This window comes from Aedes albopictus, chromosome 2 (genome assembly GCF_035046485.1).
Source record: "Aedes albopictus strain Foshan chromosome 2, AalbF5, whole genome shotgun sequence".
Classification (NCBI taxonomy): domain Eukaryota; kingdom Metazoa; phylum Arthropoda; class Insecta; order Diptera; family Culicidae; genus Aedes; species Aedes albopictus.
Window position 1 is genome coordinate 17,096,694 of NC_085137.1, and position 18,921 is coordinate 17,115,614.

At 40.4% G+C, this 18,921-nt stretch overlaps 1 long non-coding RNA gene across 1 annotated transcript; it reads left to right on the top strand.

Annotated features, from left to right (window-relative positions):
* Nucleotides 1–13,386: 13,386 nt before the first annotated feature.
* Nucleotides 13,387–13,824, top strand: LOC134288844 (uncharacterized). Its single transcript, XR_009998145.1, has 2 exons — nt 13,387–13,580; nt 13,642–13,824. It is a non-coding gene; the product is annotated as an uncharacterized LOC134288844 (long non-coding RNA).
* Nucleotides 13,825–18,921: the final 5,097 nt, after the last annotated feature.

Consider the following 18,921-nt stretch of genomic DNA (forward strand, 5'->3'; position numbering starts at 1 on the left):
CAGAAAGTTTTTTTTGTAAAACTTGAAAAAGTTTAAGTCGGTAAAACTTTTTTCCTGAAAAGTGCCTATCTTGTAAGAAGCGATGGTAGGGAAAATAATTATCTATCTTGAGACAAAATTCCATCGAATTCAAAGATGCGTTTTTTTAATCGACTTTGAATTTTTTTTTTCAGTGTAGGGCTCAATTTCGATTTTTTCAATATTTTTTTCTTGAAACTTAACATATTTTGTGATTATCACCCATACAACACTTCTTTGTAAGGGCGATATTTTTTACTAGACACATTTGAAGAAAAAATCGATAAGAAAAGTTCAGATCTTTTGAAAAGGCAGTAAAAAATTAAGAAATTAAGTATGGAAAGTAGCTTATCTAGGCAAGGTCTACACACCAAGAAAGTTTCATTGTAATCTGAGAGGGTAATTCCAATATTTGTTCGATATTAGACGAAATTCCAGGAGGGATTTTTTATAAATTTTTTGGAAGAATTTCTTAAGGAACCTTAGAAAATGATTCCGAATGAATTCCTGATTCAAATTCCGAATGATGCCCCGAATAGATTTTTTAAATGTATCCCAGAACGAACTTCTGATGACTCTGGTATAAACTCTGGTAGATTATTTATAAGAATCTATGAATAATTTTTGAGGAGTCCATGGAAAGCATCATAATTGAAAATGTATTCTCTGAATTGTCTGGGGGAATCTTTAGACTAATGTCTGGATATGCCCCATGAAAAGTTCCTAGAAGACTTTCCGGAAGAATTAAAAAAAATGCTAAGGGAACCCATGCAGAAAGTACTGGAAAATGTTATGTTATAGGTTATCTAAAGAAATCTCTTCAGAAAAATATGAAGGAGAAGTTACCAGATAAACTTGTTTAGAAAAATGGTTAAGTGAATCTGAAGTCCTGTATGCCTCTATACACTCTTCTGGAAACTGAGGATCAAGAGTTGAATCTACAACAGATTCTGATTTATTAACTGTATTCTATTTATAACTTAATAATTGTATGGCTATATCGGTCTTTTTCTACTCATAGTGTAAGGGAGTAGAGATCAAAGTGGATAATGAAATGAAAGGTATGATAGTATTCGCTAAGTTGCGAACAAGTGTGAAAAATTATAGAAGGTGAAATTAGGCAAGTTTTGCCATGTATTGAACGAATACATCGAATGCGTGATCATCACAAGTTCTATCGATCGGTAGCTTTTTCACGCATTCGATGTATTGGTTCAATACATGGCCTACTTGCCCAGTTTCACCTTCTATAAATTTTCACACTTGTTCGCAACCTAGCGAATACTATCATATCTATCATTTCATTATCCACTTTGATCTCTACTCCCTTACACTATGAGTAGAAAAAGACCGATATAGCCATAAAATAATTAAGTTATGAATCGATGATAGGAAAGATTAGTGCTCACCATTAGAAAACTTGACTATCACGCCGAGGACCTGGGATCGAATCCCACTCCCGACAAACTCACAAAATGTGACTTCTTCCTTCGGGGAAGTAAAGCGTGGGTCCAGAGATGAACTAGCCTAAGGCTAAAAATCTCGTTAATATGTACAGATAAAAAAAAATTGTGCTTACCATCTGATGGTCTACGACTCATCGATTTCGTCGCCTTCAGGATCTTAGCTATTCGTAGCAACAATGTACGGTATTAGCGATTACCAAGTAACATTTTGACGACCATGACTCTTGTAGAGGTTTTTAAAACCGTGATAAAACCTAGCCTACGCATAAAATCTCGAGGCAGCGTTATCAGATCAGGGACCAGGGTGAGCTCGATGTTGCCCCTCTAGAGGAGAGCTGGAGTACAGTGAGAGCAGCCACCACAACGTAGTCGACGAGAGCACCAGCGAATACGTGGAACGGAGTCAACCGAATGGTTGGTTCAACGAGGATTTTGGGGAAGAACACAGCGTGGGCGGTAATGCTGCAGATCCCGGCAGAACATGAAACGACAAACAGAAGTGAAATCAGCAGACCCATCTCTTTCAAAAGGAAATAAACGCCGCCTGGAATAAGCGGAGTGCGAGGAGCTGTCATGCCATGCGAACATGGAAGTTCTACCAGATGCTCAACGCATTCAGCAAACGCTTCGTGCCCTGAATCGAGATGGGCGGGGATAAAGAAAAGAGCCTCTTGTCGGAAATATGTGAGGTGATTGAAAGGTGAAAGCAGCACTTTGATGAGGACTTGAATGGTGGGGAGAGCGTAGACCCTGAAGCCCAAAGGCAACAGATGAAATGACTACGTCAGTGCAGCAGAAGACGGAAATGCTCCAACTCCAATGCTGAAGGAAGTTACCACACGAATTTTAGAGTTGCTTGTTCGGCTGTTCTATTTTCGGTAAAAGTTCGTATTACCGAAGTTCAGCACAGTTTTACCGAAGTTCGGTTATTTTTTCGATGATTCGGTAAAGTTTGCTGAACTTCAGTATGACGTTGCTACACATTTGGTAACTTGAACTTTTACCGAAAATCGAACAGCTTTATACGGTACTCTATTTTAAGTATGTAAGGATGCCTTCCATCGGCTCATAACAAACAAAACAGATGGTAAGAAGGGTAGTACAGCTGAACTGATCATGCACATTAGTGGAAAGAAAGGGCTATCTGCCCATTTACAAGAGAGACGATTATTTAGAACTAAGTAAAAAGAAAATCGCGTTAAGTACTGTTCCTTTGAATTCCACTAAGAATTTGCATCCTTTGACAGATACGTATTTCGACCTCTACTGTAAGGTCGTCTTCAGTGTCTTGCAAATTCTTAGTGGAATTCAAAGGAACGGTACTTAAGGCGATATTCTTTTTACTTACAGATATTCCCCTAACAAGCCCAAGTCAATCATCATTATTTAGAACTTCCAAGCGATCACTATTTTGAATACTGCCTACAAAGTGCTATCCCAGATCATCTACCGTCGTCTATCACATGAAAGATTCATGGGTTGTTATCAAGCTATCGACGGCTGATCGACAATGGACCAGATCTTTCTCGTGCGACTAATCCTATACAAATGCCGTGAATTCCAGGTCTCATCGCACCATATGTTCATCTTCTTCAAGGCGGCCGAAGGATGGAAGGATCGAAAAGCCGAAAGGGTACTACGTGTTCACCACAGATCTCATTGGTACAAAAAGGCGAGGAGCGCAGCGGAAAATATGGATTAACCAGGTAGTATGTGACCTGGCGAATCTCCAATCGCTGTTCTTAGAACATTAAAGACAGCTTGAAAAGAATATCAATCAATTATACATCCAATCACCACAAAACGCCTTTAATGTACGAAGTCCTGTAGCTCTGAAATTGCTTAAACATGAAAATAGATACACAACTTCATAATCTGTGCGACCTAAAATTAAATACACTTCACAGTTCGAGTAGATGCGAACTATTCAAGAGCACCGATCTCAATACAAAGCACTTCAAGTTATGTTCCCTCCAACGCAAAGCGGCCATCAAATATCCACCCAACCGAGATAATTTCACTTCATCTATCTTCTTCCCATCAATTAACATTACACAAACCGAAACGTCGTTCAAGATTCCTCAAGAATTCACTGCGGCAATGGAAAATTGAGTTATCTCTAATCGAATTACGGAAACCGAACCGACACCGACGGACGACCGACATTTGAGAGCAGTGGGCAAAATCCTTTCCTGGGAATTTTCCAGACTCTGGCGCAGCAAAGCGGAAGTCTTGGTAGCACCAGCAGCAACAGCAATAGCAGTGTGTTTCGATTGGATTAATTATACAAAACACTTCAACGCGATGAGGGCGACTATGACCAATCCAAACATGAAGCAAAAGGGAAGCAGTGTGCTGAAAGATTGTCTTCACTTCCGCTGTCCATCGCACCGGGCAGTGAATTGAATTTTCTTTTATTTGCTGGATACCGTTAACTGAGGGTGAATTGATCTACCTTCCAACTTCACAGTACACTAAATCCTTTTTTTACACGACTTTTTTTACGCGATTTTACACGATTTTTTTCACGTGATTTTCTCGAAGTTACGCGACTTTTTTTTATGCGATTTTGGTTATTTGCGGAGGGCAAATCGCGTAAAAAAAGATTTCCCTTTGATTTTTTTTACGCGATTTCACGAAGTTACGCGAAATTTTTTTACACGATCTTTTTTTGCGCGGACGCATCCATCGCGTAAAAAAAGGATTTAGTGTACAGTACATATAATCAATCTTTCTTATCAAGCCTACAAGTTATACAACCAGTGAACTGTGTAAACCTGGTAATTATGGGTGTGGTCCATTAAGCTTACGATCAAGATCTAATTCAATCTGAAAGGCAGTGTTTTTAGCAGAAAAGAGACCAATCTACCCCCACATTACGATACTCAACTCACCCTACCCTACAAATCATAATCCATTCTCTCAAGTGATCTGCATCAGGAAGAAAGCCCCCACCAGCCTCGGCACTTGGGTGCTTCTTCATGCAATAATTTAATTGCGAACAACGATTTCCAGCGTGGACAGGTCCATTCGAGGAGTTGAATGTTTTGGGAACGGAACCGTAGCGTGGTGTGGAAGAATGAACGACAATTCTGAATTGCTCATTCAAGTAGGACCAGCATCTTGACCCGGTTGAAGCGCAAAGCGTGGCGTGGGACTAAGCCGACCAACGGGCGGTGGATGGTGACTGAAGTTGGACGACTTGTTTGTGCTTTGTCGTGGAGTGGATATTTTCTTTAAGAAAGCAGCACTAACAATACCACCAATAGCACCAAACACGGGAGAGAGGACCTTCAAAAGGTGGTCATTGTTTTCGAAAGATTGTGCCGGACGGAAACGGAAAACTTCTTGTAGAAAGGTGGTTCTCAAATTTAAGAAGATACAAATTTATGAATTATGTAGAACAAATGCTGTTAACGACGGATGGGAGGAAACTGATGAGTTAAAAGCCTGGAAGGAGCATCTGAAATATCTTTGGTCCTCAGAAGCTCCTACCTCATGCTTCCGCGGGTCAAACAAAGTCAGGGCTTTAATAAGGAAGCATAAAGGATTACGGGGATTTTAGGGCGTTTCAATATTACATATTACAGGGGTTTCAGGGTCGTGAGGTTTCAAGAATAACTCAGAGAGGTCTTAGAAGTCTATTAGGGCGTTCAGGGTTGCAGGGGCGTTTCAAGACATTTCAGAGTAACCCTTGGAACCCCTCCGAAAACCTTTAAGATCCCCTTAACTAATGGATACCATAAATGCTCTCCACATCTCCAGCTACCCCGTGAAAAGCTCCGAAGGCTTTCTGGTGCACACTGAAACACCTAAGGACCCCTTTAACGCCCCTTGGGCCCCTTTGATCAGATGTGTTCCCTTGAACGCCACTAAGACCCCTTGAAGCGCTCTTGAGATCCCCTGGATCCCCTGCAAGGCCCCAAGACCCTTTGAAATACCCCTGAGATCACTAGGTGCCCCATTAAATCCTTTGAAACACTCCTGATTCCTCCAGGTACCTCTCCGAAAACCCCTGGGACTCGCACTAAACGCATCTGAACGTTTTCGAAAGCCATTGAGATTACCTGGAGCGCCCCAGAAACCCCTGCCTCCCTCTGAAACTGCCTGAAACTTCTTGAGCCTCCCTGAAAAACCCCTCTGAGATTCCCTGCAATGCCTCTGACAACTCCATATGGACGCCTCTGGGAACCCCTAAAATCGACTCTGAGACCTCCTAGAACGCTTTTGTAGCTCCCTGGAACACCTTTGATACCTCAATATACCCCTTGAGAATCCCTGAAACGCTCGTGTGACCTCTACGTACCTCCCTTAACGTCCCTGTGAAATAAATTAAGTTAGGTCTTCAATGAGGAAACTTAGTACGCGAGCACAGATCATTCTGTGCATTCTGAGCATCTGAGCATTTGAGATGGGGGAAAGGGGGTATCCAGAGCCCAAAAAGAGGGTTCCAACGGGCTTCTGAGGCGTTTCAGGGGCCTTTTAAGAGTGTTTCGACGGGTTTCATTGGCGCTTCAATGGGATTACGGGGTAATGACGGTAACTATGGCATTTGCTGGCCAGGGGAGTTTTATAGGGAAGAGCAAAGAGTGATTGAAGCGGCATTTCGGGAGTCCAAACACACTTAGAAAAAATCACCGACATCGGTAATATTTCACCGAAATCTCAACCGTAAAGTTTTGTTTACAGGAAAAAATCTGTAGGGCTGGCAACATTCACCGAACTTAGTTAGAGTTTGACAGATAAACGAATTTTTACCGAAATTTTGTAATTTTTCGCAGAATTTTGGTAAAATCCATTACCGAACGCTCAGAAGTTGAGATTTCGGAAAAAAAATTACCGAACGCGACTTGCTATGAAGAGATTAAAAGGGGTACCAGGAGATCTCAGGTTTATTTCAGGTGGTTCCAACGAGATTTTTGAGGGGTACCTTTAGGACTCAGGAGCATTTCAGGGGGTTTGCAGAGGCCTCCAAGGGAGTCCGATGGGGTTTCAGTCGTCACAGGGAGGTTCTATGCAGCTTCAGAGGTGCTCCAAGGGTCTCAGAGGGAATTCAAGAGGGTCTCAGGGGCGTTCGATCGAGTTTCAAGGGGTACAATAGATCTTAGGGGTGTTTCAAGGAGTCTCCAGGGGGTCTCAAGGGTGCATCAGGGAGTCTCAAGACGCTTCCAGGTGGCCTCACCGGCGTTCCTCATGGGTTTTCAGGGAAGCTCTGGAGAATCTCAGGGACTTTAACCCTTTGGAGCCGGGAGGTCAATATGACCCTGGCGATGAAACCAAGCATAACAAACGCGTTTGATACCAGCGATGTTGCAACAGCAGCGGTAAAATAATCCGGTTCCAAAGAGTTAAGGGGGGTACCAAGAAATCTCATGGGCCCATGAGATCTCCTGATACCCCCTAAAACTTGCTGGAACGCCGCTGAGGCCTTCTGAAATAACCCTGAAATCCAATTCAAGACCAACAATTGAAAAGGCCGCATCAACATTTTGTAAACAAACATGTTTCTGTCGACTTGAGGCCTTTTGAACTCCACCCACACAACTCACCATCACTAACAGAAAGCGCAAACATCAAGCTTTCTGTTAATGGTGGTGAGATGCGTGGGTGGATCCCAGAAGGCCCTATGTCGACAGAAACGTGTTTGTTTACGCAATGTTGTTGAGGCCTTTTCAATTGTTGGTCTTGAATTGAACGCCTTTGAGGCGTCATGGGAACTCTTTAAAAGCCCTTGAAGCCCCCTTAAACAACTCGGAGACCCGTGAGGCCCTCTGGAAGTTCCCTGGCATCCCCTGAGACCTTGTGAACTTTTCTTGAGGCTCCCTGGAGTCCCTGAAATGCTCCTGAGAACCCTTGAAGCACCCATAAGGCATCTTGAGACCCCCTGAGCAAATCCTGAAACACCCAAAAACCCTCTGAGATTCCTAACACAAAAAGTCCCCCTGGAAATGCCCCTGTGATCACCTTCCCCTGAAACTCGCTGGGACCCTTTAAAACGCCTCTGAGATCACGTGATGTCCCCTAAAACTCCCTTGAAAACGTCTCTTGGAGCCTCTGATGTAGCTTCGAATCCCCTAAGATCCATTGAAGAATTCCTGAGCCCCATAGAATCCCCTTAAATTCTGAAGCGGCCCTGAGATCCCCTAGAGCCTCGTGAAGCACTACCCCCCCTCCCAACCGTCTGATACGACCCAAAGACCACTTTAAACGCTCCTGAGATCTCTTCGCACCCCTGAATACCCCAGGGACCTCCGGGAATGCCTCTGAAACCCCATCACACCCCCTTGTAGACCTCTGAAAAGCTCCTGAAACGTCAATGAGACTTCCAGGTACATTGGTACCTTTGTTTATGCAAGTGGCTGAGGTGCATATATTAAAAATGTACAAACAAGGCATACATTTATGCATAAATTAAGTTTGTGCTTCAGTTAGTAAATCTGGTTTACGAGAACAGCACTTGTTCCTGGGAATTTGAGGTGGGCTAAGAGGGTTTCCAGAAAGATCCCAGAGAGCCCAAGAAAGGGGGTTCCAAGGGGCTTTAGGGGCGTTCAGCGTTTTGTGCGAAGTTCCATCAAGGTTTATTATTAGCCTCTTCAGCAGCCAGAAAATTCCATTCAGAACTTTATCTGAACTTCGTGGAAACTGAAAGTACATTATGTTATGGCAAGCGGACATTTTAAATACTTGAGTCATTTCAGAGAGTGTCAGTGTGTGCTTTTGTGCTTTTAAAGGCGTTACTAGAGGTTTTAGGGCTGTTTGATAGTATTTCAGGTGCGTTTCAGGTGGTTTATGGAGCCGATTAAAGTCATCCAAAGGGGTTTTAGAGACATTTCAAATTAATCATAATGATTTCAAGGGCGTTACAATGGGATTACGGAGCTTTCAGTGGGCGTTTCAAGGCATTTCAGATCAATGTCGTATCATGGGGATTCAAGAACACATTTAAACCAAAGGGTATTCCAGGGGCGTTTCAAAAGATGTTTTGATGGGGTCTCTGAAATCCTCTGAAGTTCCCTGGAATGCCTCCAAGATCCCTCTGAAACCCCCTCGGACCACATGTAACGCACCTGAGACGCTCCAAAACCCCAGAAGACTTCACCATAACGCTTCCATATTGCTTCTGAATCCAACTGTAAATTTTCTGAAACTTCCTGATATGTCCTGACCATTTGTTCGGACCCTTTACGAATTTTGGACACCGATCAATCTTTCGTAGAGAGTTCTCCTGACGTTATTTTCTAACACTTTAGGCGTTCTTCTCAGTTAAAGAAACTCGGTACACAACTTGGGTTTTGAGGAAAACTAGCGATCAACTGTTTTGAAGGTAACTCCCATCACACACTATGTAACGCACGTGAGACCCTCGGAAACCCCCGAAAACGTACCTGTAACGCCTCCAAAACCCGTCGAAAATCCTCTGAAACACTTTGCAATGCTTTCGAAAACCCCCTCAGACCTCTCAGACCCCTTGGTACCTCCGAAAACGCCCCTGTAACATCCCTTTGCCCCTCCTCTTTAAACACCTCCTGGCCACCGTTGCAATACTAACCAAACCATCTATTAAATTTTCTTGTGCATAATACTGTCTCTGAGTAGATTTTCCTTTTTTATGCAGGGCATTAAAAAGGTGCATAATTTTAAAGTGTATAAACATAAGGCCGTTACAAATACATTTTTTTCACTTTTTGTCCCACCACTATTTGGCTGGGGGGACAAAAATAATAAAGCATTTTATCTGGAAAATATTAAAACTCATCGGATTTGTTAAAGATATTTTTGGCTAAACCCGATATTTTAATAAATATTTTTTATCTGGCCCTCAAAATGCAAAATCCAGCCAAAATGTTTGGACTGGGGGGGGGGACAAAAAGTCGAAATTAAGTTTGTATCAGTCCAACATGCATAAATAGAGGTTGTAGTGTGCTTCTCTGAAACACGCTGGGTTTACCTGGGTTTAGCACCTCTTCTATCATAGGATCATCCTATATCATCCACTTCAAAGTTTGGGTAATCTTTGACTGCATTAGCAGTTGAAACTCAGCCTCCCATGACCGACCAGACAAACTGGGTTTAGCAAACTAATCATTAATTGTGGCAACACTTTAAGCAGCATGATGGAACTTCACCGAGCGCGCTAAGTTTTGTTAGGCCACTAATGTAGTTGCATGACGTAGGTGGTAAGGTACATAAGTAACGTTACAGCTTGCTTAACCGTTATTGCATTTTTTAGGCACCCGATTAACTGAAGCTTAGAATACATAACAAACGTTAGCGTTTCTTTGGCACCTAGTTTGTCACTTGATTACAAGATTTCATGCCATTTGAGATGGTTTTAAGTTTAAATTGAACTTTCTCTCTGGCTTTTCCCTCACTGGAAATCAATCACGAACGTAAACAAAACAACACATGGAAATATTTTAAAACTTAAAACAAAACTAAAAAAGCACGGAAAAAATATATTCTGTGAAAGCTTTAAACATAAGAAAACAAAAATATATTGTTACATAAAAATATGTAAAGAAATGGGAGATACAGTACGCCAATTTCTGCGAAAAGGTGTTGATAGATGTTTTTGGTTAGCGTTTCAGGGTCTCAATGGGTAATGTTTTACGCGTTACCCAGCAAATCGGCTTATGGTAACATTTTTTTTATCTAGTTCATTTATTTGGGGCTCAATCGCGTATAACGCTTTACGGAGCCGAGGATCTTTCTTTGTACTTAATAGTATACATTATACAGAGTAATAACTTTTTAATGATATCTGTTAGTAATGGGTGGAAGCCAGGGTACTCGAGGTTAGAAGGTTACATTTTGAGGGATGGACAGGGTAAGGATTGGGTCAAAGGTTTCACTGCTGCTCATCCGGGGGTGAATCGCATCTTGCTAGCGTATTTGGTGCCTTGTGGTGTTGGTACCAACTTGTTGTGGAACTTCCGGATCCGGATGGCCTGGAGCAGCTTGGTATGTTAACATTATCGATGATAAAACCAATTAACATCTGACTTCCACATGGTGACGGTCAAACTGCACCAAAGCTCGTTTGAGAACCGCTGCGGGTTAACAATCAACCTTAGGTGGCGGGCCCTTGCCCAGCACGCGCTTCCCATCGCAAAGTCGCAAACTTTTTCTCATCCTCGATGGGAAGGTAGGTACTTGAAACAAAGTGGAGACCAGCGTTCTCGAAAGCATGATTGACGTTATGTAAATTGAAGGATTCCTTAGTCGGGGAAGTCTGAAGCAGTCATTTTGCGACTTCTTACAAATTCCTCACGATGAGGGTTTGCTTTTCTTCGTGTTAGAACAAATCTTACAATTGTGCTGTCACCACCACTTGCTTTTTTGAATCGCTACGGGACATTTGTGTTCTAGAACCCTGCAGATTCCAGCATTCCACCTGTCTTGGAATCAACTGTGTCAACTCAAGAAGGGGACGTGATTGGCAAAACCCAACAATATAATATCAGTAGAACATATCACATTATGGTTATTGTTAAGCGTGGTTGTCCGAGGATGGGGAGAAAGACCGGTATCATCCCCTGCGCCACCATCTAAGACCAATCGGATCGATGTGCAGCAATCTTCGAGCAATTTTGAATCGTTCGATGGCTTTGGCGTGAGCGGAATCTGATGTGAAGTTAAACATGAACGTTGAGAAAATCATGTCATCGGTGGTGGGTATTGAACAAAAGTGCCTTGGGGAGGGTTTGCTTTTCTTGCGTTTTTGTACAAGCAGAAAAGAGAACGCAATTTTTGTTGCCAGCATTGTGTCGGATCACTTGTCGTCATGTTTGCTTTTGTTCCTTCTGTGTGCATCGGCGGAGATGTGATTCATTTACTTTTGTTGATTGACAACTGCTAACAATACAGCTTGTGGGTGTGGGAAATTGATCAAAATTCGATGGAGCAGAATTGTTGCAACAAGGAGGAATTGATATTCCTTCGAGGGAAATCGTGGTTCAATCATGTTTTATCGTTAGAAACCTGATATGGTTTAATGAAATTTAATTTAATCATCTGCAATTTGTATGTATTTCGTTGTGTCTAACTTCTATTTCTAATATCTATCTTCATACCTTTTTATCTTTATGAGCGAGATTTTCAACACTTACTAGTTTTTCATATCTTCTAGTTTTTTTTCTCATTTTTTTAATTTCCTTAATGATTTTTTTACATTTTCCAGGTTCGTAGGATAACTGAAAATGAAGATGACTGCAGGTGGTAGTTGAAATACACATATCTGTTAAAGGTTAAGCATGTTTTCATGTTTTGTTGTTGTATTTTGTTCGTTTATGGTACCGATTTATTTGTGATAACGAATCGCTAGATTTCACCTGGCGCTACTTCATCTCATCAGAAAAAGTCTAGATTGAGTTTAAATGAAGGCGAAAGTAACATGAGAGAATTCTCTTCCTCGACTCTCTCTTCTACAAATTGAAATGACAAGATGCAAATTCAATCGAACTTTTTCGCACTTAGACGCTAGATTGCATCGCAATCTAGCGATTTATGACCATGAAGCGCAACCATACTTGCATCTTGTCACTTCAATTAGAAGAAGAGAGAGTCGATGAAGAGAACTCTCTCATGTTACTTTCGCCCTTATTTAAACTCAATCTAGAAGTGTACTTTCCACCTGTGTGCACTGAGCAGAAACCTCGATCATGTCAAATCACCTGTCATCACCTGACTGGAGAAATAACTTCAAAATGAAACAAAAGTAAATAAAACGAAAAAAAAAATCACCTCTCGAATCGGACCTTGCCATCTGTTTCTTTCAGGCTCTTTCAGAAGTCGGCGAAATGCAACAAATGGACCCGGCTGATTGTATCGCGAAGTTTAAATTAGTAAATGTGCTCCAGCTGACTGACTGGCTGACTGGCTGACTGGTTGGAGGATGATGAGAGCAACGTACACCCAGTACGTTCACTTGCAACGAAGTTCTTGTTATTACAAGTTAAAGTTTTAGTAAAATATGAAAAATAAATCATTTCCAATATTATTGGAAAAAGAATTGACTTACATTTTTTAAACTGAAAAAAAAAAAACTAAAAAAAAAACAGATCTATGATTCAACCACCTGGGTGTATCCCCCTCAAAGAATGACGGAGGTGTACCAAATCGTGATAGAGAGAGCACATGAAAAATGAACTGCCAAAAATGGTGGACCCACGGGATGTTGGCGCGCTGCAGATGGTGTAAATTGAATAAAAGTAATAAATTATTTTGATTTATAATTGAGAATCACTCACCTGATTTTGCCGCGAATAGAGAGAGACGCCGAACGAACTGCTTTACTGTGCTTTTGATGATGGTGATGATGATGATGAAAGCTTTCATCAGATTTGGCGCTCCTATTTGCTGAATGATAACGGAAATGGAAGCCACGGCGACATTTCCTGCTGGTATATTGCGTAATGAGCTCAGAAGAAACAGAAGGTAAAATGTTTAAACTAATCTGACAATTTTGTTCGTAGTTTATTAAGATCCACTCAGGAGTTCTGCGTGGGTCATCTGCAAGAGTTTCCCAAGAAAATTTTCCAAAAGATTCGTCTTGAAACTAATTTACTGGTTTTTAGAAAAAAATTCTGAGATTATTTCAGGAATTCTTAGGAAATTCAATAAAATATTGGTGCAGAAGTTTGTGCTTGTGTTTGTTCCTCCAGTAATATTATTGGATTTTTCCCCAGGAGTTTTCATTGGGATTTCTCCAGAAATTTTACTAGAATTTTTTGAAGAATTCCTACAAAAAGATTCGGAGATTATCTAGGAAATTCCTCTATAGATTTAATTTACATTGTTCTGGCTTGCAGTCTTAATAAGTTGGCCTACGAATTTATTATCTTGGCTCCAACGTTTCGATCCCGATTTGGATCTTCCTCAGGGATCTAATTTCTCACAGAAACAGACATAGTAGGAACGATCTTGACACCAATACAACAGAAATAGATGAAGCACAAATGAATCAAAATGACGAATAACGTAGGCAGTAAAGACGATTGAAGTTGAACAGCTAGACAGTGAGTAAAGTGTTATATAGAATTGTGGGCGAAAAAACACAGTGGAGGCGTATAAATGGTAGTACTAGATCACCAAACCGTAAGTTTAAATTAGGACGCAAACCACACAATATGACACTTAAAACAAACACTTTTCATAGGACCATGCAACAACGAAACATAGACAACACTACAGGCTGAATGTTTTTGGACAGCTACGAATAATTCTTTGTAAGTTTATGTTATATGTAAAACCACTTTTAATAATTAATGTATCATGTCTCTGTCTGTAAACCAAATAAAATTAGATCCCTGAGGAAGATCCAAATCGGGATCGAAACGTTGGAGCCAAGATAATAAATTCGTAGGCCAACTTATTAAGACTGCAAGCCAGAACAAAGTAAATCCAAAGATTTAATTTACAAATTCAAAAACTATTCATAATCTCTTTCAGACTTTATTGTTGGAATTTCTCCAAAGAATCTTTCAGCCAGTGCTGTGCCAGTGCCAGTGTTCTCGCGCATTTATTTGAAAATGCCCCTTCGAGATTCCCAAGAGGAATTCCCAGAACGTTTCTCTAGAAATTTCTCGCCGAGATGAACTAGAGCCCCAGGTGATTTTTAAGAAGAAAAAAAACAAAATGTCTACAGAAACTTCTACAGATTCTTCTGAGAGATCCTTCAGAAGTTTCTCCACAAATTCCGCTAGGTATTGTTCAAGCTTTCGATTTATTCAGACCTTTCTTTAGGATTTCCAATTCTTCCAGGTAATCTCTAAAATATTTCTTTCAAAAAAAAAATTCATATTTTTTTCAGTGTTTTTTAGGTATATCCGGAAACTTCATGGTTTCTTTCTGAAAATTCTCTAGGAATCCCTCAGAAATTTATTGAGGAATTTCGTCAAGAACTTTTTTGTGTGCGATTTCCTGAAAAACTTACAAAAGAATTTTGGAAGAATATCTGGAACAACTCCTCCAGGAATCTCTGATGGAATCCTGTGAGGTATTTCTGATAGAACCGCTAAAGTAATTTCCGAAAAAAAACCTTGTAGGAATTTCATGATGAATCCCTAAACGAACTTCTGGAAGGATTCCTGAAGGAACCCTTGGAATAATTTTCAAAGAATTGAAAAAAAACGTAGCAATATCTGGAAAACTCTTTGAAGAACTTTATAAGATTTTTTTGAAGAAACTTCTGAAAAAATCTCTAAAGTTCTGAAAAAGCCTATGGATATTGTAACTCGGTGGCTCAGGGATTGTGGATCACAGGGTCATTCAAACGTGACTTGTCTCTCACATCTCCAGCTGAGGACGAACATAACAGCAGGACCAGTATTAAAGTTACGCTTACCCACCAGTGTTTCATAAATAGACGATCACAGGACGGACGATACAAAAAGCATATAAAACGATAGAAGAATTGGTGGAATTCCAGAAAGGCGAGGCATGATGGCTACTTTTAGCCCGGAAAGGCGGACAAAACGAAAAGTGGTGGAACACATTTAAATCAGGGCTATGCTCTTAAAATGACCTAACGCTGTGGCTCATATTTACAATCCTATTTACAGTTTATTTACGTTGACGTCACAGTTAAAGGTTTATACTTGCGGTTTGCAGTTTTTGACTTCTAGCTTGGGAACCTCTGGTTCCCGTGGTTGAGGCATTTCGTTCTGCCGATGTTTCGCTAGTCTAGCAAGAAGACGGTGGTTGTTGGTGATGACGGTCGGTGCCGAAAGTCTCCGGCGGTGCATACCGAGCGAGTGCACGATGCCGGTGGCCAAGATGGCGGCTTCGAACGTTGGAGGGAATGACATCCGTGACGGGAGTAGTTCGATTCGCCGTCAACTCCATCTCAAAAGCCATGAACAATGGCGGTTTTTGGCTGGTTTCTTCGGCGCTGTAGTTCTGATGGCCTTGGTTTACGCTGTGGCCGTTGGAAGCCCGAAGTACTGGAGGACTGGTCCAAAATAAAAAGAAAAAGGCCCGTGCTTCGGACCTAACCACAAATTAACCTCCGTGACGTCGCTAAACCACTATTTCCACCTTTTAACAAAATTTACCTTTTTCTTGTAGTTTTGTTTTTTTAATCTTTGTGTTGTTGTCTAATAGCGTTTAAGGTTTGTTCTTCGTTGAATCTAATAATTTTAACAATAATTATAAGATTTTTGTTTTAACACATACTAACACTGTACCTACTTTTTGCATGACTTTTAACAATTACTAGCGCTTTTTAACAAACACTAACATTTCTTGCATGACTTTACTAACAATTAACTATCAGTCCTACAACAAAGAGAAAATAACACCGAATTAAAACAATTACACCACATGAGGTTTTCTTTTTAAACTAACCTCAACAATTAACGGATAAACTACACACGCGCGCACTACTATTCCGTTCTGGAATCACCAGCCAAAAGAGGAATTTTGGGGTGCGACTTTTCCTTTTATAGAAAAGTATTTACAATTAATTCATGCTTTTTGTATCCTAAAAACATGCCATGCCTGTATTTTCGCAACCTATGCGACACCTGTGGGTTACGACTAGTAATAAAACTACTGATTCTAACTGCTCGACTATGAACTGTCACAGCATGACAGATGGCCGTGAGAGTGGAGAGGCACTTTCTCATTCATCAAGTCACTGCATGAGTGCCGCTCCCTCCATTGGTTTTAGTGACTAATTCGGGATAACGGCGTATTAGGTTTCGGGAACAGGATATTTAGGATTTGTGGTGGAGCCACAAGCTAGATATGGAACCGACGGTTACAATATATTTACAAAGCTATCCCTGAGGGAATTTCAGAATAAATTTGATCAGAAATTATTGAGAGAATCCATAAAGAAATTTCTATAAAAATCTCCAGAGAAATCTTTGTACTTTCGAATGAATCTCAATAGGAATAACTGAAGAAATCCCAAGGAAATTTTTGAAGGAATTCAAAAAGATACTTTTGAGGATTTTCCAGGAAAACATTCTTAGGAAACTCTTTGGGAAACTCTTGATGAAATTCGTAGAAAAGTTTATTAAGATTTTTTTTAGTAAAATTCTTTTTTCTTCTCCTTCTTTATGACTCTACGTCCTCACTGGGACTTGGCCTGCCTCACTTCAACTTAGTGTACTTTGAGTACTTCCACAGTTATTAATTGAAGGGCTTTCTTTGCCTGCCATTTCATGAATTTGTATATTGTGAGGCAAGTACAATGATACACTATGCCCAGTCAGTCGACCCGAACGAGAATCGAACCCGCCGTCTCCGGATTGGCGGTCCATAGCCTTGACCACAAGGCTTACTGGAGACCATGAGATATTGCTTTAAAAATCTCCAATGACGTCTCTGTACTTTTGAATGAATCTCAATAAAAGTAACTGAAGAAATCCCAAGGAAATTCTTGACGAAATTCGAAAATAAATTTTCGAAAAACTTTCAGGAAAATAGTCTCAAGGAACTCTTGGTAGAACTCGTAGGAAAGTTTATTGGAAATTTTTAGGAAAAGAACTATTGTAAGACTACTTGGAGAAGCGCCTAGGTAAGCTCCAGTTAAGATCGAAAACAAAAGGAAAAAATCTTAAGATATTTCTAAAGGAATTCCTAAAGAAGTTCGTAGGAGTTATTTCTGATTTTTCTGATAATCAGAGTTATGCTAAGAGAAAATGTCGGAGAAACTTCTGTGGAAATACATTGAGGAATATCTGAGAAAACCCCTGTAGGAATCTCAGTATGAACTCCTGCAGGAATCTCTGGAGGAATTTCCACTTGAATTACTGAATGTACTAGAGTAAGAATCTTTGGAGGAATTCCTGCTGGATTTTCCATGAATCCTTGAAGAAATTCTATGACACACTGATCCCAAGTAACAATTTATGTCAAAAGACAAGAAGAGTTCTTAGAGCCATCACAAAACCAAAATAAAAGGTATTTGGTTTTATGATGGTTCTCAAAACCTCTACAAGAATCATAGATCATCAAAATGTAGCTTAGGCTGAAAAGGTATTCTATGCAGGTCTTAGAGAAATTTCGAAACAAATCTCTGAACCTCTTGAGGAAATACATATGTACATGAATTCCTGAATGAATCTCTGAAAGATCTTTGAAAAAAAAACTGAAGCAATCCCTGTAGAAAATTCCCAGGAAATCCAAGGCAAAATTTTCGATGGACTTTCTAAACGAATACCATAAAGAATTTCTGAAGGAATCTACAGGATTGTTTCTGAAGGAATCGCATAAAAAATGTTTGAAAAAAGCCTATGGAAGGTTTTCTATACAAAACCCTTTTCGATTTTTTTTTTTGAAGAAATAGCTAAAAGTATTTATGGAAGAATTTGTGGATGAATTTTTGAAAGAGCTCTCGTACGGATTTCTGAGGGAATTTATTAAGAAATTTCTGATGAAACCGATGAAGCATTTCTAGAGAAATTCTTGAAAAAAATTCTAAAGGATCCCAAGAAGGAAATTTTGAAAGAAGTTCTATAGGAATTTCTGAAACCATCCATGGAAGATGTTCTTGAAATAACTGTCAATGGAATCTATGGAAGATTTTCTGAAAAAAAAAACTCCTGAAGGATTTTCTAAATGAACCCATGGAGCAATTTTGTAAGGAATCCAATGAAGGTTTTATGAAGGAGATGTTATCGGTCCTCTGCACTACCATGAATACTCTGAACTGAAAGGACACAGTTCGAAGACAAACTGTAAAATTATGACGGATCGTAACAAAAGGACCCCGTCATATGTGACGGAAATTTTTGTGCTATCTTAAAATTACATTGCAGATAGGGAAGTGGAACCATCTCGGCAGGGCTCCTATTTTGGGCACTTTTCTGCTATAACTTATCCAATTTTGAACCAATTGACACACTTTTTGGAACGCGGTACGATTCTTACAGTTTGTAGCCGCGTACAAAGTTTCAAGTCAATTGGTATGGAATTGACTGAGTTATAGCGAAAAGTGCCCAAAATACCGGCCACTGCCCAAGTGGCTCGCTATCTGTTAGAAAATATAAAGTAAAATTGAACTTGGAGCGAGAATCGACCTCAGATCCTTGGGGTGTGAGTAGCACGCCCGAGCACTCTAGGCTATCTCAGCTTGTTGAGTAACAGACAGTCAAAATTAAACTGCTTCTACCATAACGAACGAATTGCCGACCTGCTTAGGCTGCTGCAGAGAGTACTGAGAGAGACAACCGTCATAGATGCGAGGAGCCTTTCGATAAGCTGATGACGGAGAGTGGTTGACATGATTTATAGCAGATGCATGTGAATTTTAAGCGAATATGCTTTAAAATCTGTAAACAAACCGTCTGACCAGCAGCAGTCTGCTCAACAGGAGGCAATCAGTGAAGTACTAGATTGAAAGTAATGAGCTGGATTTTTGTATGGTGAGATGTTCAATTCTCCATTTCTGCAATGAAATGGTTCAAACAGCGTGGGTATTATGATT